At 42.0% G+C, this 19522-nt stretch overlaps 1 protein-coding gene across 1 annotated transcript in view; it reads left to right on the top strand.

The window, feature by feature from the left end:
* Positions 1 to 19522, top strand: part of LOC138303747 (uncharacterized) — a 191618-nt gene that overhangs the window by 140894 nt on the left and 31202 nt on the right. The window lies entirely within an intron of this gene.

Raw genomic sequence — 19522 nt, 5'->3', positions numbered from 1 at the left:
GTGCCTCTCTGATGTGTTATACAAAGCCAGACATGCCCACGGGCCAGAGTTAGTTTAAGGGCTGTGACCTGCCCCACTTTCACCACAATGCTGGGATTTCCTTTGAGAAAACTATTGAAATCTAACCACATTTAAGTCTTAAGAGACGTTTCTGATGGATTAAGGGGTATATTAATTGAGTTAAATCACCTCTCCTTCAGTGAAGTTCACATTAATTGCAAAGGGAGGAGCCTCACGCTATCAATGTGAAATCAACTCTATTACACTTTCCAATGTGCAACTGTTGAAAACATTGGTGAAAAAATCTGGTCAACCAGCTACAAATGGTTTGTGCTGGTTCTAGCGCCGAAATTCAGGTTTCGGGTACTTGCAAGCGAGGTAGAGGAAGGCATAGTTGAATCCGTTTGATTCTTAGAACTGCTTAGTGCTGACTTTTGGTTTCAAATTATATGTTTTTAACCAGTTGACCTTCCCATACGTGTGTGCTGGGTGCCAATATTCCAATGCCTAGAATTTCTAAGAATGAAACAGGATATATATGTCTCTTTTTTTAAGAAACGTGTCCGGATGGATCAGGGTGTCCACGATGCGTGCCCAGTCCACATAAGCGAGTAGTAGCCTCTAGCCACCACAGTCCCTTTCACACATGTGCGTTCCTGTGTGTAGTATGGAGTGCTGTTAAGTTTGGCTCAGAAGCTACATTTGCTGAAATAGATATTTGTTGTACCAGATATGATCTACATGAATTTACATTTATTTGCTACTTAAGGGTGCCTCCAGGAGCTAGAACCTAACTTGGTCTGAATGTCTCAGAATTTCTGTAGAATGGCGTTGCCCAGTTCTGCTCACATACCGTTATCCACTTGCAAACTATAGCGGCATGTGTTCGAAGAAACAGCAGCAGGATGGATATGTGTTTTTCACCCCATGCAGAAGCACTGACCCAACAGGACACCCTCTTAGGCCAAGGACATCAAATCTGAGATCCGGATATTTTTACAACATAGCAAACAACCCCCTTAATCCCATAAATCGAATCTGCCAAAGTGTGTCTCTTAGTTCTGTACTAGTTTATTTACATCCTTTGCGGAGGAAACACGGGCCACCTAAGCGGAGTAGGGGGTCTTTGACCCCACTGTAGAAGAGATGCATGATTTCTGATAAGCATGGCGCTATGGCATGCCTGCTGCAGCCTCAATACCATGGCCCACTACTAGATATTGACATGGCATGGGATCACGTGGTCGGGACACTGCCACAAAAGCAATTATTATCACAGACACATCAGTGCTCAAAACCACACAAAAGCTACGTGTACTACAATTGTCACAACACTGGATGTGCAACTGATACTAAGAGAACCCAACTCACCCACTTGAAGTTCTGCTATGTTTTTTCCTAGGTATATGGTCTCCGATCACTACAAAACACAGGGAAACCCTATGGGGTAGCTGTGCACTTTTCAAAATATTATAATAATATATAGGCTCTCATTTTGACCCTGGCGATCTTTTGACCGCCAGGGTTAATGTGGCGGTATCACCGCCAACAGGCTGGCGGTGTATACCGCCACATTATGAGTGTGGCGGGTTGGTTGCATCTCCACTGGCGGTATGAACCGCCAGGCCAGAGATGTGCATCTCTGACCTGGCGGTCCACACATGACCGCCAGCAGTAATAACAACCGGCCTACTGCCATGCTTTCCGCGGTGATACCACCGCCACAAAAACCATGGCGGTAGGGCTACCAGTGACAGGGAAGGCTCTCCCCCCCAGCAAAAACATAAGCCCCCACCCTGCCTTCCCTAGAATCACAGCACCCCTCCAAACACCCAACCCCCAGCCCCCTAGAATCACAGTCGCCCCCACCTCCCCTTCCTGCAGTCATACACGCACACACCCACATGCCCGATTCATGCACCAATGCACCACCACTTCCATACACGCATTCAAGCACACATACTCACACGCATACACACCGACATGCAGACACGCACTCACTGTACCATCCATACACGCATTAACTCACATGCATACAACCACGCATACACCACAACACTCACAGACGCATACACACATGCACACACACATTCAAACACACACGCAGACACCACACACTCACACACATCCTCCACCCCCTCCCCTGACGGACGCCCTACTTACTTGTTCTGGGGAGAAGGTTGTCCGGCAGGGTACGGTAAGGGGTGCTGCTACAGCCAGCAGTGCCACGCCAGAAGGACACCGCCATGCCGTCTGTGCGGTCAAAATATGGCTGGTAGCGTCCTACTGGCAGGGCGGTGCAGGTGGTAGCACCACACATGTGCCTCGTCCACCAACATGGCTGCTGCCAGATTTCCACCCTAAATGTGGCGGAAATCTGGCAGTATCCATATTATGGCAGGCGGAAGACCTCCAGCACTGGTGGTTTTCTGGCACCCATGGCTTTTGCTGTCTCGCTTTGAGACCGCCAAAGTCATAATGAGGGCCATAATGTATGTTTAGCTGAGGCATGTGTTGTACCCTATTCCCGGACCCCAGCTGTAATGAAGACTTAAGGCCTGTCAGAACAGTTGCACCTTGGATCCGTGCACTGTTAAGAGCGCTCCAGCGTATTTTTTTAAATGGAAAATTGAGTTTTATTCTGTGCTGTTGTTACTGCTATGTTAGATGCAAAGGCTTTGAACAGGCAATGTGATATGAAAAAGGTAGTATTAGTGCACATATTAACAAACAAGTAAAGTCACTTGCTCTAGGATCCATGGCTGGCTTGAGGAGTATGTCGTTGCAAACATGAGGTTGCCAACTATGCACTTGTGCTGCCCTGTGCCTAGCAGACTGTCAAGTTCTTTTGAGGGGCTCCAGTCATATTTGCAGGGTGTGTATAAGATAATGGAACATAATGGTTGATTCTATTCTAGTGCAGAAAGTCAGTGTTATCAAGAATCAGCCGAGATGTCGAGGGGGTGTTTTTGATGTCGGCTGTGATCCAGCACTGGGCCCTATTTTTAAGTCTGTGGTCTGACGAATATTTGCTTCTAATTTCTGAGGGATGAGGAGAACATGCATCAAATTATTCAGAGCAATTACGGTGTAACTCAGTGAGCCACACATTAAGGCCCTCATTATGACTTTGGGGGTCTTTTTCAGAGACCGCCAAAGCCGCTGCAGCCAGCATACCGCCAGTTATGGAAGTATGCTTACCGCCATATTTGGAGTTCTGTTTGGACTTCCACCCATTTAGGGCCTGGCCTGGCCAATGGAGTTGAAGAGGCGGTTACATCACCAGCACCGCCCAGGTCAGCAAGACTCCACCCACCATATTACGAGCCGTAATACGGCTTGGTGAAGTCTTGCTGGTGTTTTAGTGCTGGTGGTGCAAAACCACCCAGACCCATCCCCTCCCGGATGACTAGCTCACCAGAAAAGGTAAGTTGATTGTCCGAAGGTGGGGCAGTGCTGGGTGCATGTGTGTACGTGTATGTGTGCAAATGGGGGTGTCTGAGTGCGTGTTTGTGAGCAAGCGAGTGGGGGTGTCTGGATGTATGTGCAGTTGGGGGGGTGTCTGCATGTATGCAGAGGGGAGGGGTTGTGTTGGGGTGCGAGTGAGTAGGTGTGTGTATTAGGATGCATGTGAGTGGGGGTGCATGTGTGCAAGACTGCAAGTGAGTGGGGGTGCATGTGTGCAAGTCTGCAAGTGAGTGGGGGTGTGTGTGTTGTGTGAATTTATGTGTATGCGTAGGGGTGTGTATGTGAATGTATGTGTTTGTGATGGGGTGGGGTGTAGATGATTGCTTAGCGGGGTGGGGTGTGGATGTTTGCGGGGATGCGTATGTGTGAGTGGGGGTGTGTGTATGTCTGTGTGAGAGCAGGTGGGGGTGTTAGAAGTATATGTATGGTTGGGGGGGTGTTTGGAAGTGTGTGGATAGGTGGGGGGTGGTTGTAAGTGTGTAGACAGGTGGGGGGTGTCTGCATGTGTGTGGATGGGGGGGTGCATATGCCAGTGACAGGAATGGGGATTCCTGTCGCCCGGTGCTTTACTGCCAGGGTTTTTGTGGTGTGGTCTCCGTCACGGAAAGCCTGGCTGTCTGCAGCCTCATAATCCGGCCGGCAGGTAGAGGTCTGCTGCTGGGCTGAAGGAGCTCACTGCCGGCCACGACCGCACCAGCGGGCCAATGCGCTTTCTGACGCTTTGGCTTCTGCCAAACCCCACAATTTGTAATGCAGCAGTCTTTACCGCCGGGTCTGCGGTGGTAAGGCTGCCACAGCGAGGCTGGAGGTCTGATGACCACCAGCCTCGTAATGAGGGTCTAAGTCCCAGTGACCATCCTAAAGTTTTGAAGGGCTTTATAACAGACTCAAAGTCAAACTTACATAAATGAGTCTCAAAACCATAGTATAGATGTTCAGAATCACCAAAGGAGAGTTAAAATGTCGCACAATATTAAACTTTATAAGCATATGAAAGACAAGTATCTCAATAGCGATAATGCAGAAGATAAGAAACAAAGACTGATGTTTAAAATCTAAAATCAAATTCTCCTGCCTAACCATTGAATCTAAGTTCTTAACTATTCTAATACTAAAGATTTTAGAGAAAAGGGTCAGAAAAACAGAACCTCTGTAGAAGTTTCTGTTAAGAGAGGTGCTGCGGCATTAAGTCATATAAAAATCTAAGTCTAAGGGATATATATATGGCTCCTCCTCTAGGTATACCTCATTTAAATCTCAATCCTTCTAGAAGCTTACATCATTACAAAAACATTCTTACTGAAAAACAAGTCTTTAAATTAAAATTAATTGACACTTTAACTTTTTGAAACCTTCTGAAGCCTTCTACATTGACCTTGTACACCCTCGCACTCTCAGGAATGTCAGAAAAATTATGACCATCATCCCAGTTTACTTCTTTCGTCCTTGTGGCACTTCTCGCAGATCTTATCTCTTGAGCACAATGGGCTCCTCATTAATTCAGTCTCAGATCCTGATACCTGCAGCTCATAGACCCAAGGTAACACACGCCCTCACCTTGCGCTGTTAATTATCCCAGATAATACAGCACTCATGACAACTTTTCTACTGTCAATAAAAATATCAATAAAAAATTAGAAGTTAAATTATTGAAGAAAAAACTGAGTTATAGTTACTTTAGGCCGCGGGTTATAGTTATTTGAACTACCTAACTATAACTGCTGAATTTTTGGGAAACGTTTACACAAAATGTTGTTTTGGATTTCCGAGACCAATTATTTCAAAAGGAGGAGGGAACAGTTTTATGACTGCAGTGAGACATACACTTACTCATAAATCACCAAAAAAGACCTACAAACTAAGGAAAATAGAGGCTTCAAAATATATAAATGACTACAATCCTGTCATTTTGAAAATGTGTAATGCCAATATGTATATTCAGGATGTGGCAGACATCTCTATAGCTGCTGCTCATTAAGCCAGAGAGGAAGGCTGTGTGGGTAGAAATTTCTCCTGAAAAGTCTCTAATGAAACGATTGCATAGCTTCAGTTTGAAGGTTCTTTCACCCAGAGAAATTGGATCCTATGAATGTGGCGATCCTGTGAGTTCTTCTAGTTTATATTCAAAGTCAAAAGTAATTATTTGGGCATCAACCCAAAAAGAAGCTTTTAAATCTTTTCCAGAAATTCAGTATCTTGACAAATTTGAGCCAGATAGTACAGACATTGTCAAAACAAACATGTTAGAGGCTATACAAAAAGGAGTGTACATCTTGTCTCTATGAAGTACTCCAGCACTACACATATAGAAACAATGTGACAGAAAATATAGATTAAGGTAAATTTGTGGTGGGTTTTAATGCAACATAGCAAAGGCATTCAATTTAGACATAGAAAACTGAGTTGTCCGACTGCTGAAAAAACTTAGGGGGTCATTATGACCCTGGCAGAAGGCGGAAAACCGGCAGTAAGACCGCCAACAGGCTGGCTGTCTTACCTTGTGGAATTATGACCATGGCGGTTACCACCATGGTCATCCGCCGGTTCTCCGTTCCGCCCAACATTGCGGAGACGACCGCCGGGCTGGAGACCTGGGTCTCCAGCCCGGCGGCCGTCACTATACCGCCGGCGGTATTTTGACCCGGCTTACCGCCGTGGATTTCCAGTGGTTTGAACCGCCATGAAATCCATGGTGGTAAGCACTATCAGTGCCAGGGAATTCGTTCCCTGGCACTGATAGGGGTCTCCCCCACCCCTAACCCCACCCTGACTCCCTCCCCTACCCCCCCACCACCCCTGCTACCCCCCCAAAGGTGGCAGGGGCCCCCTCTCCACCCTGACCCCCAACATCACATCACCCATACCCACACGACACGCACGCAGGCACCACCTATTCACTTACACGCACACACGCCGACATACATGCCTACATCCACACACGCAGTCATACACGCACACCCACATTCAAACATACACGCACACATCCATACAGACATACCCACAGACATACACGCACTCATTCCCATACACACAACACCCCTGCAAGCATACACGCACTCACACACCCCCTCTAAATACACACACGCACACGCACACCCCCATGCACCCACACAACACCCCCCCGCCCTCCTCCCCTCACGGACGATCGACTTACGTGGTCCGACGATCCTCCGGGAGGAGACGGGAGCCATGGGGGCAGCTCCTCCGACACCACACCGCCAACAGAACACCGCCACGGCGAATCACAGGACGTGATTCGCTTGGCGGTGTTCTGTTGGCGTGGCGGTGGAGGTGGAGCAACCTCCACTTCCCCGCCTCCCGCCAGTATGGCTGTTGGCGGCTCTCCATCCGTAAAAGGACGGAGAGCTGCCAACGGTCATAATAGGCCGAGCGGCAAACCCTCACCACTGGTGGTCTTCCGCACAGCGGTCCCTCGGCGGTCTTTTTTAAAGACCACCGAGGTCAAAATTACCCCCTCAATTTTTTTATTTGGTACTTTTGCAGCTGTTTAACTCTTGGTGGTATGAAACAGAATTACTAGAAGAGTTTGCTATAAAGACTCATCATGCTGCGCAGGATGGCATTGAGTGCCAATATTTCAAACCTGCTTGAACATTTTGAATGATGACCTTCAACAGGAAGATACATTTTATGCTGAGGTAGTTAAGAAGAGTTTGCAAAGTAGCCAAAGTTCAGTTCCTCAAAGTCAGGACCCTCTAGGAAAGCCAGTAACTGAAAATGAGGCTGCTATTGCAATGAATGAGATGGAGACTGCAGTTGGGCCAGCAAGACAAGAAACAATTGATTTAACAGATTTAGTTGCACAGCTAAACGATGAGGAAATATAAGTATATAGGTATATAGAGGTGAAAGCTATAGTTGAGCATAGATTGCTTCATGACAAGAAAGAGCATGCATGCTCAACATTTAAAACTATACTTTTGTATGTCAGTGGTCAAGCTGGCAATGATAAAAAAACTTTCTTAATACAAATTCTTACTGCCCTCCTACAAAAGACTAAAGAGTACAATTTATCAAATGCGATTGCAGCATATACTGGATTAGCTGCAACCAATATCAAAGGTATTACTTTGCATCAACGTTTGATGCTGCGTGGGGAACATGACAATAAACTGCAATACCAAACGTTATCCAGTGAAGCTTGTCACGAAGTGTCAAGAGTATTAAAAAAAATGTAAACTTTTACTCATCGATGAAGTGTGCATGGTCTCAAACGTAATGTTGCTTTTGTGCATTTGAAAATGCAAGAGGTTCTGAGAACAGAATATGATGTCCTATTTGGAGGAAACATATGATTGTTTTTGGAGCTCCACTGCAGCTTACTCCTGTGAATGGGTCAGCCTGTGTTCAAAACACTGCTACATGATGAAAATAGGAATTCTTCTGGTGAAGCACCGGAAATGTGAATATTTGGTTACATTTTGAAAACAAAAAAATAATCAGGAATATGTGGCAAGCATTTGACATTGAATATGATCATATGCTGAATGATATCAGAGTAGTTGTGTTTTCAAAAGAGGGAAGGCATTGTCTATAACATTGTCTTCCTAAAAATGTCTTCAACAATGAAGACAACAGCAGAACTGAAGTTCAGTATTATACAAGATGGTAAACATATTCTGTGCTTAATGCCTACATTGGAGGAGTATGCATCTTTCAATGATGACTTGCTGGAATTTGAGAAAGAAGGCATTTTGTAACTGAAGACAATAGATAAAATGGATCACCAGGATGTTACTATATTTCTAAATGAAAAGTAGCAGGCAACAATGAATTCATTAGAAAAACCTGTTTCACAAACTGCAGGATTGGAGAAATATTTAAGTCCTTGCAAAATATGTGCAATGATTTTGCGCTGAAATTTAAATGTTGAAGTTGTTGATTTTATCAATTTTCCTAATAGGAATAAGGTGGACTACTTTGTGATTAAACTTGATCAGATTAACAATGCAAAGCAAATTGGGATGTCTACTGCATGTTTTTCGTTTGTGAAAGATGTATATGTTCAACAGAAACAGTTTTCAGTTTCTCTATGTTATTATTCATAAATCACAAGGTTAATGTTTTGATGCAGCATTTATTAATATTGGTAGTAGAGTGTTTAAGGAAGGTATGTCATATGTAGTTTTGTCTCAAGTTAGGACACTGTCTGGTTTGTATCTATTTGCATTTAATGAGAGCAGTGTAAATGCAGACTTGAGTTGTTTTGAAGAATACAACCATTTAGAACCATTTGAGAAGTCTGTATACTCATTATTCAGGAAAGTATTCAGTTTATGAGAAATATTCTGTTTGTCCAAAGCAGAAAGTTTCAAACCAGCGTAGTGATGCTGTTGCAAGAAAGGAAATGAAAGAGAAGGTAGAAGTTGTTAAGAAACATAAAATAGAAAATGAGATTGAAAATGAGAGAGATGTTGTTTACCAATTGCTATGCTAATGTTGGTGAGAACTTATTGTTTGAATTGCCTCATATTGTGGATGCTATTCAAGAGTAACAACAGAAGGTACTGTGTTCTGCTTTCTGTGTTTTGTTGGACATAGTGAGAAAACTAAAATGCATTCTGCACCAGTAATTCCAGACACTGCAGATATATGTAGTGGATAGGCACAGTTTACCCAAAACACTCAAAAGAATGCACAGGAGTTTTTAATGGTGATGTTTGCTGTTTTAGAAGAAGAGGAGATACCTGTTAATGAGTAATTTCGGCTTAGTTGCTCATGGCACCATGAATGTGAAGATTGTTCATGCATATCAACTACGCAAATAGAATTGAGGCACTTTTTTTAACACTAAAAGATTTAAAAAGTGTGACTTTTGAGAGGTTAGTTAGAAAAGCTACACAAAATATTGTGTGTCCATATTGTTAAATAGATGGTCTGTCGACTTTACATGTAGCAAGAACTGGAAAGTATGTAATTTTAATGCTTCAGGGAGGGTGTGTATATGGCAGTTAAATTAGATACTGAGATTACTAACTTTAAAGCAGGACAAATATCTATTTCTGGTAAAACATACAATACGATCTCTATCATTTTTCATGAAGAATTTAGTATTAGATTTGGTAATTAAAAGGTAGAAGCGGATGGATAGAATGTAATGATAGGAACCTTAAATTCAGGCAAAGATTGCCATGGAAGTTCCCCAATTCCTATCTTATTTTTTAGAACCAAAGTTCTAAGGAAGGTGACAGTTGTAAAAGTGGAATAGGCTAGTTATTGTAGATGCATTATCAGGATTTATAACATCATATGGCCTCTAAGGGTGATGTCTTTATAACGCTTTTCCTATAATGATGTGCCTTATACATCTAGTAGTGCTTCTGTATCACTTCTAATGATGACGTTCTCATTTTCAGCATGTTTCTCTGGTTTAGTACTGCAAGTATAGAGAAAATGATTGTTTAAAAAAATTGTAGGTTGTGTGAGGTGCTGTGTTGCATATTTGCAGTGACATACTGTCAAGTTGCAATTTTTTTTTCTACAATCTATATGGTTGTTTTTCCCCCAGTGTTCAAGGATTCATTATACAGATCATCATTTATGTTGTATAATTATAAATTCTAAGGACAGTAAAAAATGGAAAATGAAATGTTTTTTTTTATAACCTAGCATTAGACCATGGGAAGTATGTAGTGGTTCGTTGCTAAAATAACGTTATGCACTCATAAAATTTATAAGTTTAATTTATAATTTTATAAATTGTAATACTAATCCATATTATATTTTCTTTTTTATAGAGATGAATGGCACCATCTATTGAAATTATGTGGTTTACAAATTAGTTCTTCCAGTGTTACTGTATTAGATTACATTGTGAGGGTGTTTAGACCTACAATTTAAAAAAACATACACCCGCTTGCACAGATAGACACCCACTTACAGTCCCCTACAGCCACTTAAGCACCAACTCACACACCTATACAGACCTATACAGATACTAACTTTTCACATATCCACACAATCATTTAGAGACCCATGAGCTTACACATTCAGACATTATGAGGGTGTTCCGACCTACAATTTTAAAAAACATACACCCGTGTACAAAGTTAGACACCCACTTACAGTAACTTACAGCCATCCATACACCCACTCACACACTTACACACCCACTAACTCACCAATACAGCCTCTCTCATACACATTCATACTCTTTCTCAGACCCACACAGTCACTCACTTACCTACTTACACACCCACACAGACATTTACATCCCCACTAATGCACACATACAGCCCCTCACACAGCTGTCACACTCACATAGCCACTCACACACCCACTCACACTCCCATACAGTCACTCACCCAATTACACATCCACACACATACTCACATAGACTCATACACCAATACATATTCTCACATACCAACTCACGCAACCACTCAGAAACCCATACAACCCCTCTCACCATACTTACAGACCCACACAGACACTCACCCATTCAGTCACCCACACAGGCATTTACAACCCCACTAACACACCCATACAGACAATAAAACAGTTGATAACACACCCATGCAGGCACTCAGACACCCCACACACACTTATAGAACCACTTTCTTACTCAGTCACAGACCCACACAGCCACTCATACACACTTGCACACTCATACACCCACACATTTCCATCCCCACTAAAACACCCATACAGTCAGTGACACAGCTTTTGACACACCTACACTATTACTGACACATCCATGTGGATTTTAGTATTGTAGATGACATTGCAAAACATTTGCTAGTGTATTATTTAATACTTTACAGGTTCATTCCCCTTGGTGAATTTTAAAGTAGTCAGAGGAGATTCTCATTTCAATTATGTGGGGTATGATATATGTATGAATACATAGAAAAACTCACAAACACTTAAACACACAATTGTTGGGTATATTTGCTGTGTTGAGAAATACTACAAGTGATCCAATAAAGAAAGAAAAAACAGAGAACAATTACTAAAGTGTTTACATTGTGTGTTTTTGTTTATATCTCAGTATTGTTATTTAGTTGGGACCTAGTTTATATAGGAAAAGCATTTTTTGTTTTGCCAAAATAATTTTTTTGTTTTGCCTATACCTTTAGTATCATTGAATATATCTTCAGGATATTTTCAAAACTAGTACGCATGTCACTTTAGCTGCTGTGTGGAAAGTTTCAAGGTGATTTGTCAAGGAGGAACAGAGTAAAAGGAGGTGGGGCAAAGGTGTTTTCTCAATACAATTTCCCATAGGGATTTTAGACACGACTGCAGCAGGAACCGTTCAATGGAATTACATCAAACTGCTTTTTGTAATTTGGTGAACATTCATTCAGTAGTAGTAGTAGATGGAGGGGTCTCTGAGGTACCCCTCATGGGAAAAAAATGCCCAAGTATATTTTTTGGGCCAATTCGCAGATCCACAGATCCGCAGATCCATAGTGGTGCTCAGGCCAAACCCCGATATAAATCCACAAGGGATCTGCAGATCCAAAATGCAATGAAAAAAAGAAAATTAAATATACACCCACTCACTCACCAAAACATATATGAAGAAACTATAACTTGTGCCATTAGGTAACTATAAGTATAACTATAACTGCTGATTTTCTATGGTTTTGTATGGGTAAAATGTCAACCTAACTGTAACCTTTTAGATAGATAGATAGACAGATAGATAGATAGATAGATAGATAGATAGATAGATAGATAGATAGATAGATAGATAGATAGATAGATAGATTAAAGTGGCATCATAGTTCGGTATGGTTATAAGATCTTAGTTCACATTAAAAAAAAAAAGAAAAAAAACTTAGACATTCACTGGAAACACCTAAGGTTAATGTGGCATTGTAGTTAGGCCTTGTAACCATATAAAAATATTGTTTTAAAACAAAACTCACTGAAATCCTACAGTTTACAGGGCTATCAATAACACAAGAACTCCACACGTGGCCTCTCTGGGTCCTGTAGGCATAACAGAGGGCCTATGGTCTGAAGTTTTTTTTAATGGTCCAGGGGTGGTCCCTCTAGGGCACCCCAACAAGGTCTAGGGGTCAGGGTTTCCCTACCCTGCCCTCTTATGGCTTAGGTTTTTTTTAAATTCAGGATACGAGGACCGAGTGCCCATGTCCTGTAATGGCGTCCACCACATTTCTTTTGATGTTGCGGCCAGCCAATCAGATTCCTCTGCACTGTGGGATGGAAATGATCAGTAAGAAAAAAACCCTCTCGATCCATCAGATCATTCTATTTTGGTAAATAATTTTGCCACAGGTTACTGCAGTACTTCTTCTGGACCGCATATTTGGATTTCACTAACTTTTGAGCCTTAATTTCTCAAAAATGGCAAATCAAATTTATCTCAAACAATAAAAAGCACACTTTGTGAATGAAGATCTAGGTTTCTGTGTAATTGTGTTCCACATTTTTTTTTCTAAAACGTTGTTTAAAATTCCTATGGGAATTTTGCATGGGGAGCACATGTTCAAGGGCCACCTGCCACCTGTCCCTTTTTCCAGCCCCTGTTTGACAGATCATGCCAGAATGTAGCTGATACACTTTTTTTCTGGAAAGTTTTGTGAAGATTCATCAAACATAAGTTATTAGAAGAGCATACTGAGCAATGTCAATAGGTCTGCCTCATGAATGCACTGCCAAGCCAGACCTACAAATCCATGTAGTTTAATGACTGCCCTCCTCCAATCTGTGCTGCTGCCATAAAAATCCATCATATATTATTTACTTATCTAAGACACTTTAATAGCATTACAGTGCCATGTGTGTGCATGTGAAATCTCAGCATCAGGCAGCTGGATAAATAAACAATATGATCACACTACAAGTAGTGTAAAAGTTTAAGGTTTTATAAAACGTAGGCCCTTATTTAAGAGAGGTGGGCAATCAGAACTCATGCGCTGCTTTTTCTGTGCCCCCCCCTATCACCACCGAATGACACCATGGTTGTGCTGTATTTATGATAGAGCGCACCATAGCAGTCGTTAGCAAAATAGCATCAACATTGTTGACTTTATTGTGGTGCAAAAAATGTTGACTCTAGTGTAGCAAAGTGCAAGGAGGCCCATAGGTTTCTATCAGAAGGACATTCTAACATGTGCTCTGAGCAGACGTTAAAAATTATGCCAAAAATGGTGCAGTGAATCTGTTAAATTTCACTGCACCATTTTTGTGGGCCTCCTAGTGCCAGATCGCCCACTTGCATACATTATGCCAGGTGCAGGTATAATGTGGCTCAAGGGTTTACAAAGTAGTGCAATGCATGCATTGTGCCACTTTGTAAATATGGCACATGGAAAATGCCACTTTAGCGCCCCCTTAGCTTCACAAACATGACACTATAGCAGTGCTAAGGTCACGCTATGGGCTCTTAAATATGCCTATTAGTTAAATATTGTGCATCAGTAATTTGCGGTCTACCTTGGTATGAGGTTGAGAAATCAGTGTGTGAATGGCTGTATTTACCAAAGTTAAAAAGCTCCATGTAGTTTTTATCACAGTTTTGCTGTTTTCTCCATTTTCCTGCGTTGTAGGTTAGGGTTTTAGATACAGGTAAGTATTAGGTTTCATTATTGTGCAGTATGTATTACTACTTTTTTAAGTGGTAATAGGTAGAGAATTGTATTTATAATTTTCTCTATATCTTTATATTAGTCTAGGGAGAATTGTGCATTTTTTTGAAGTAGCGCTGTAATTTGTAGTTATTACAGCGCTACTCCATAGACTTTTTGTGCATATATATATATATATATATATATATATATATATGTGTGTGTTTAAAAATAGAAAATACATTGTAGTACACTATATTTGTAAAATAAAGTGTATTACAGTGTATTTTACATTTTTTTAATTTTATTTAAGTACTGCCGTATTCCAGAGGCAGTACTGCCTTGCTCTGTACATTTTATTTTTAAATATATTGCACCTTATAATTTTTTCCCCTTCCTATTATCACTGTTCTAAAGTTGTAACCGGAAGGGGAAAATACCAAATGTAATACGTACGTAGACCTGAAGGTGTAACACAGAACAGAGCCAAATTGCTCCTAAAAACAAGATGGCTGACTTTAACTTTTACAAAGGCAGTCATTAGGCAATCACCTAATGACTTGTCATCACTATGTAAAGTAGTACTTCCACGAAATACCACGACAACAGATATCACTAAGTTAAAATAACTTATAACTCAAAAAATACTTACCCTACGTACTTGTAGTACCCAAAAGGACCAGCTGCGCACAATAATGTCTAACGGTGCCAAAGTTCATGTAAATCCATTCATCCATTTTGTTGCTATGTCCAATACAAAAATGCATTGAGGCCAAAACCTGTTTTGGGAGCCTCTTTTGTAGGAGCGAGAGCAAAGCGCTCTGTCCCTGCTGTAATCTCTCTATGGGCTTGTAACCACTCCCTCCGTGCGCCCATGAGTTTGTTTGGCTCGTGGGCTTGCCTTTTAAAATTCGCTTGCTTTCATTAGTGGAAGGCATGCATACGTCATGCCTTTTCTAGTGTTTAGCCCTTCTCGAGCGCACCGGCCAACTACTGAAAACATACGAGGCTCTGTGTTTTCCATATGGTTTTTGGACTACTGTTTTCTGTTTATTAACTATGCAGCACAATCTCGCTGGGCAGCAGTTGAGGACTTCCCATCTCATCGACCCTGTTACATGAATAATTGCATTTTTGCCGATAACACGATTGACTGTGGGCGAACTTCTGCTTTACTTTTTATTTTCAATTTATGTGGCAAGAAATGTCCAGTTCTGAACTTACCACGCAAATAGCTCTTACTCGAGAAAACGCGAGACCTATTGCATTGCAAATGCTTGTTTTCTTTGCACTCCCTTGACCAATTGCCACGTAACCTTCCATTATCTGCCAATGTAGAGGGAAGAATAAGCCTGGAAAGTTTTGTGGAGAATTGTGGAAAAGGTGCAAAGTTTTTAAGGACAACAATCACGTCTGGTAAAATCTGATGTACTTCAGGGTATGTAGCATGCATGAGATAATATGAATTGTTTACCTACCCTTCCATTTAGACACTGATATCTTTCTGAAGTGGGTTTACTTGCACATCACACAAGTGTGAACTGTATGAATTCTAAACATATGTAATGCAAGGTTTACTGAAAGCTGCAAAGTAACAGTGCTGAAGTGAGTGCTTTTTCACACTGACCTCCGTAAACCCCCATCTAGCACTGCAGTATAAAGAGATATAAAATAGGATCAATGCCCATCCATTTTCTGGCCTCCCTGCAGCGATTGAAGTTCAAAAACCCTTTGGTTCTCTGTATCCCTCCTTCTGGTTACAGTGTGGGTCAAAGCCCCTCCATAGGGCCTCTTTGGGCGCTGTGTGGGCCAGAGCCGGTTTTCTGCCAATTCCTGGGCACTGTTAGGGCTGTTTGTTTGGCACCTCTGTCATAGAAAAATAGCAGCCATTTATTGGTGTTTTAAGATATTACATTGTAGGACCGGGCACTTAAATAAAAATGAGTGTACACTCATTTTACTCTTCCATGACAGGGCAATTCTTTCTCTTTTTTCTTTAATAGTCGTTTTGTAGAAGTTCACAGATCGATGTAATACTTTTAGAATGTTTTGTTTTCACATCTGGTGTTTTAATTTGACATCTCAAAGTAGGAATAAAATCAGCGTTTGCCCTTTTTCTCAATTTTGTTACTGGCTGTGCCGTAAAAATATTAATTGTCGAGTAAGATCGTAAGAATTTGTCAAGCACGGAAGACTAGTTAATGTGTTCTTAGACTGCCCCTAGTCACATAGGCCACGCCTCTTGTAAATGATTCCTAGGGCCATATGTACGAAAACATTTTCCCATAGACACAGAATGGGCAAAACTGCTTGCTACATCTGGCCCCTAGTTCTGTCTCATTTGTCACCACCGGTTTAGAGGCCATTCCTTACCTCCCACCCCACCATTTTCATCCCACTTAAAGCACTGACCCAAGCTTGCATCTAGACCTTGGGAGGACTTAGTCTAGGCTTCTCAGATTTAGGGTTTTGAGAAAAAACTTGCAGCGTGGACACGGCGCGGTACCCTAAAGCAGGCTTAACCTCACTAAAGGAAAGAATCTGAAAACCTGTGTCTAGTGTTACAAAGCACAGGTTGCATCAACAAGAGTAAGAAATAAAAGATTTCAACAGTGTTATCATGCACTGCATTCCCCTCATGCATTGGGATAAACTGAGTGCTGGGATGTGAGGCAGTGTGTTCCCACTCTCCTTCTGTTTGAAAAGGCTTCCTTGAGCTACTGAGCTGACGAGCTGGGGTTGATGTTCCTGCACCTAGTGAGTGATACAGAGACCAGAGAAGGCTTAGGGTAGCATTTCCAGCATCCCCCAAAACAATGTTTTGCTCTCTATTGATGAAGGAATGAATCCAGAAAGTGTCTAGAATTACACAGCACAGGCTGCACCAACAAGGCTGAAACATTTAAGATTATTGCCAAATTAGCTGTTATCATGCACTGCATTTACCATGATACACTGGGACAACTTGAGTGCTGGGATGTGAGGCATTGTGCTCCCACCCTCCTTCTGTTTGAAAAAGCTCCCTTCAGCTACAGATCGACAAGCTTGGATTAATGCACCTGCGCACAGTGAGTGGTACAGAGATCTGAAAATACTTTGGCCAGCATTTTCAGCTCCTCCAAAATGGCTTATGCTCTCGACTGATGAAGAAATGAATCCAGAAACACGTGTCTAGATTTACACAGCACAGGCTGCACCAACAAGGGTGAAAAATTAAATATTACTACTTAATTGTTATTATGCACTGCATTTACCATGATGCATTGGGGCAAATTGAGTGCCGGGATGTGAGGCAGTGTACTCACACCCTCCTCACCGTGCTTTCCATGTGACAAACACGGGCTTCACCCAATGGTGTGCAGCAGCTGCTTCGTAGAGCACCAGGGGACTTTTAATTATATTCCCCAAGCAAAGCTCCCTGCAGTCATTAAGTGGCTAGAGAAATGAGTTTCAGTACACACGTTCCGGAAAGCCAAGAGTTTTCTTCCCTAAGGTGTTGCTTTGTGTATGCACCATTCCTACGATGGCAACATTGATAAAAATGTAGATAGACTGCTCTGTTTAAAACATAAAAATGGACCAATCATTTTGATACCTGAAAAATGTCCAGAATCGTTGACTCATTTTGCTTACTCTAAAGTAACACTGTTTTCAGAAAGCCATAGTTGATCGCATCATATTGAGCAGTTATCAGCCTTTTTCTCCAATTCCAGCAGCCCCACACTCATGAAGAATGTCTACAAATATGGCCACAGGACACTCCTCCTGGTGGAACTCCACTGGCTGCCCCCGGCAGCTTGCACAATCCTCAAACCTGATGCATCATCTACAAAGTCCTCACCAACATCACCAACAGCATCCCTGCCTATCTGACTGACAAGCTCACCACATCAGTGGAGGTCAGCAGACATACACACACATATATATATACAAACACACCTTTCACCCAAAAACCCTACCTGCCCTAAACCCTAAAAATTACCTTACCACCACAAAACCCATACCCCCCTAAAACCTAAACACCCTTTACCACCTAAAATCCCATACCCACCCTAAAACCTAAACACCCCTAACCACCCCAAATTCCATACCCACCGTAAAACCTAAACACCCCTTACTACTCCAAATCCCATACCCACCCTCAAATGCAAAAAATGCCCTTACCACCCCAAAACCCACACCCACCCTAAAACCTAAAAATGTCCTTACCACCCCAAAACCAAAAGCCCCCCTAAAACCTAAAAAAGCCCTTACCACCCCAAAATCCATACCCACCCTAAAACCTAAAAATGACCTTACCACCCCAAAACCCAAACCCACCCTAAAACCAAAAAATGCCCTTACCACCCTAAAAACCCATGCCCACCCTAAAACCTAAAAATGCCCTTACCACCCTAAAAACCCATGCCCACCCTAAAACCTAAAAATGCTCTTACCACCCCAAAACCCATACCCACCCTAAAACCAAAAAATGCCCTTACCACCCCAAAACCCATACCCACCTGAAAACCTAAAAATGCCCTTACCACCCAAAATGCCATTCCACCCTAAAACCTAAAAATGCCCTTACCACCCCAAATCCCATACCCACCCTAAAACATAAAAGTGCAATTACCACCAATAACTGTTACCCATCCTAAACACTATATAAATATATATATAAAGATATATCACTTAAAACACTTAATACTTACCTTTAAAACCTTTACCCCGCATACACCTTTACCATTCATGCCTTTACAACAGAATTTGTCGTAAAGGCATCTTCGTGGTAAAGGCAGGCATGGTAAACCATATGCATTGTAAATGCATTGTGGTAAATGCATTTCGTTGGATTCACCACGTTGTAAGTGATGTTTCCCCTCCCCCTCCAACCACACATTGACTGCCTTCGCATTGGACTCTGTACAGGACTCCACTGCTGCCTTCTGGCTATGTTTGTGCTATACAAAAATCATAACATACATATATACATGCACACATAGGGTAATTCATTGGTACCCGTGGTTTTCAGGGTTGGCCGGGGGCACTCATTTTTAGGAGCAGGACCTATTTTTCATGTTTAGTCTTGGACCCACAGCAAAAGACAGACAATAAGAAATAAGGAACAAGACTGAATAATAGTGGCAGTGAGGGGTGGAAAGGAACACACCACAGCAAACTGTGAGCCAGGTGAGTAGTAGTGTGCAGGAAGAAAGAGCCATGAAGTGCAATAAAACTAAAAAGCCCTGGTATTTGACAACCTCCTCCTTTGGCATAACATCACTGTCGTATCTTGTGCAAAGCTATGGCTTCCACGTGATTTGTCTCACAAATTAACAAGAGCTATTTGCACTGTCACTCAGGCCATACGGTGACACTGATGGTATACAACTGAGCTCACTGCAGTAGTTTCTCTACTCTAACCTCGAACCCCAGGAAGATCCACAACAAATCTTAAGGTACTGTGAGATTTTCCTGTCCTTTTCCCTGCAATGATGCCAAAAGGGTAG

The sequence above is a fragment of the Pleurodeles waltl genome, chromosome 7, assembly GCF_031143425.1.
Source record: "Pleurodeles waltl isolate 20211129_DDA chromosome 7, aPleWal1.hap1.20221129, whole genome shotgun sequence".
NCBI lineage: Eukaryota > Metazoa > Chordata > Amphibia > Caudata > Salamandridae > Pleurodeles > Pleurodeles waltl.
The sequence above is the reverse complement of the archived record's forward strand: the minus strand, read 5'-3'. Positions and strand labels throughout refer to the sequence as shown.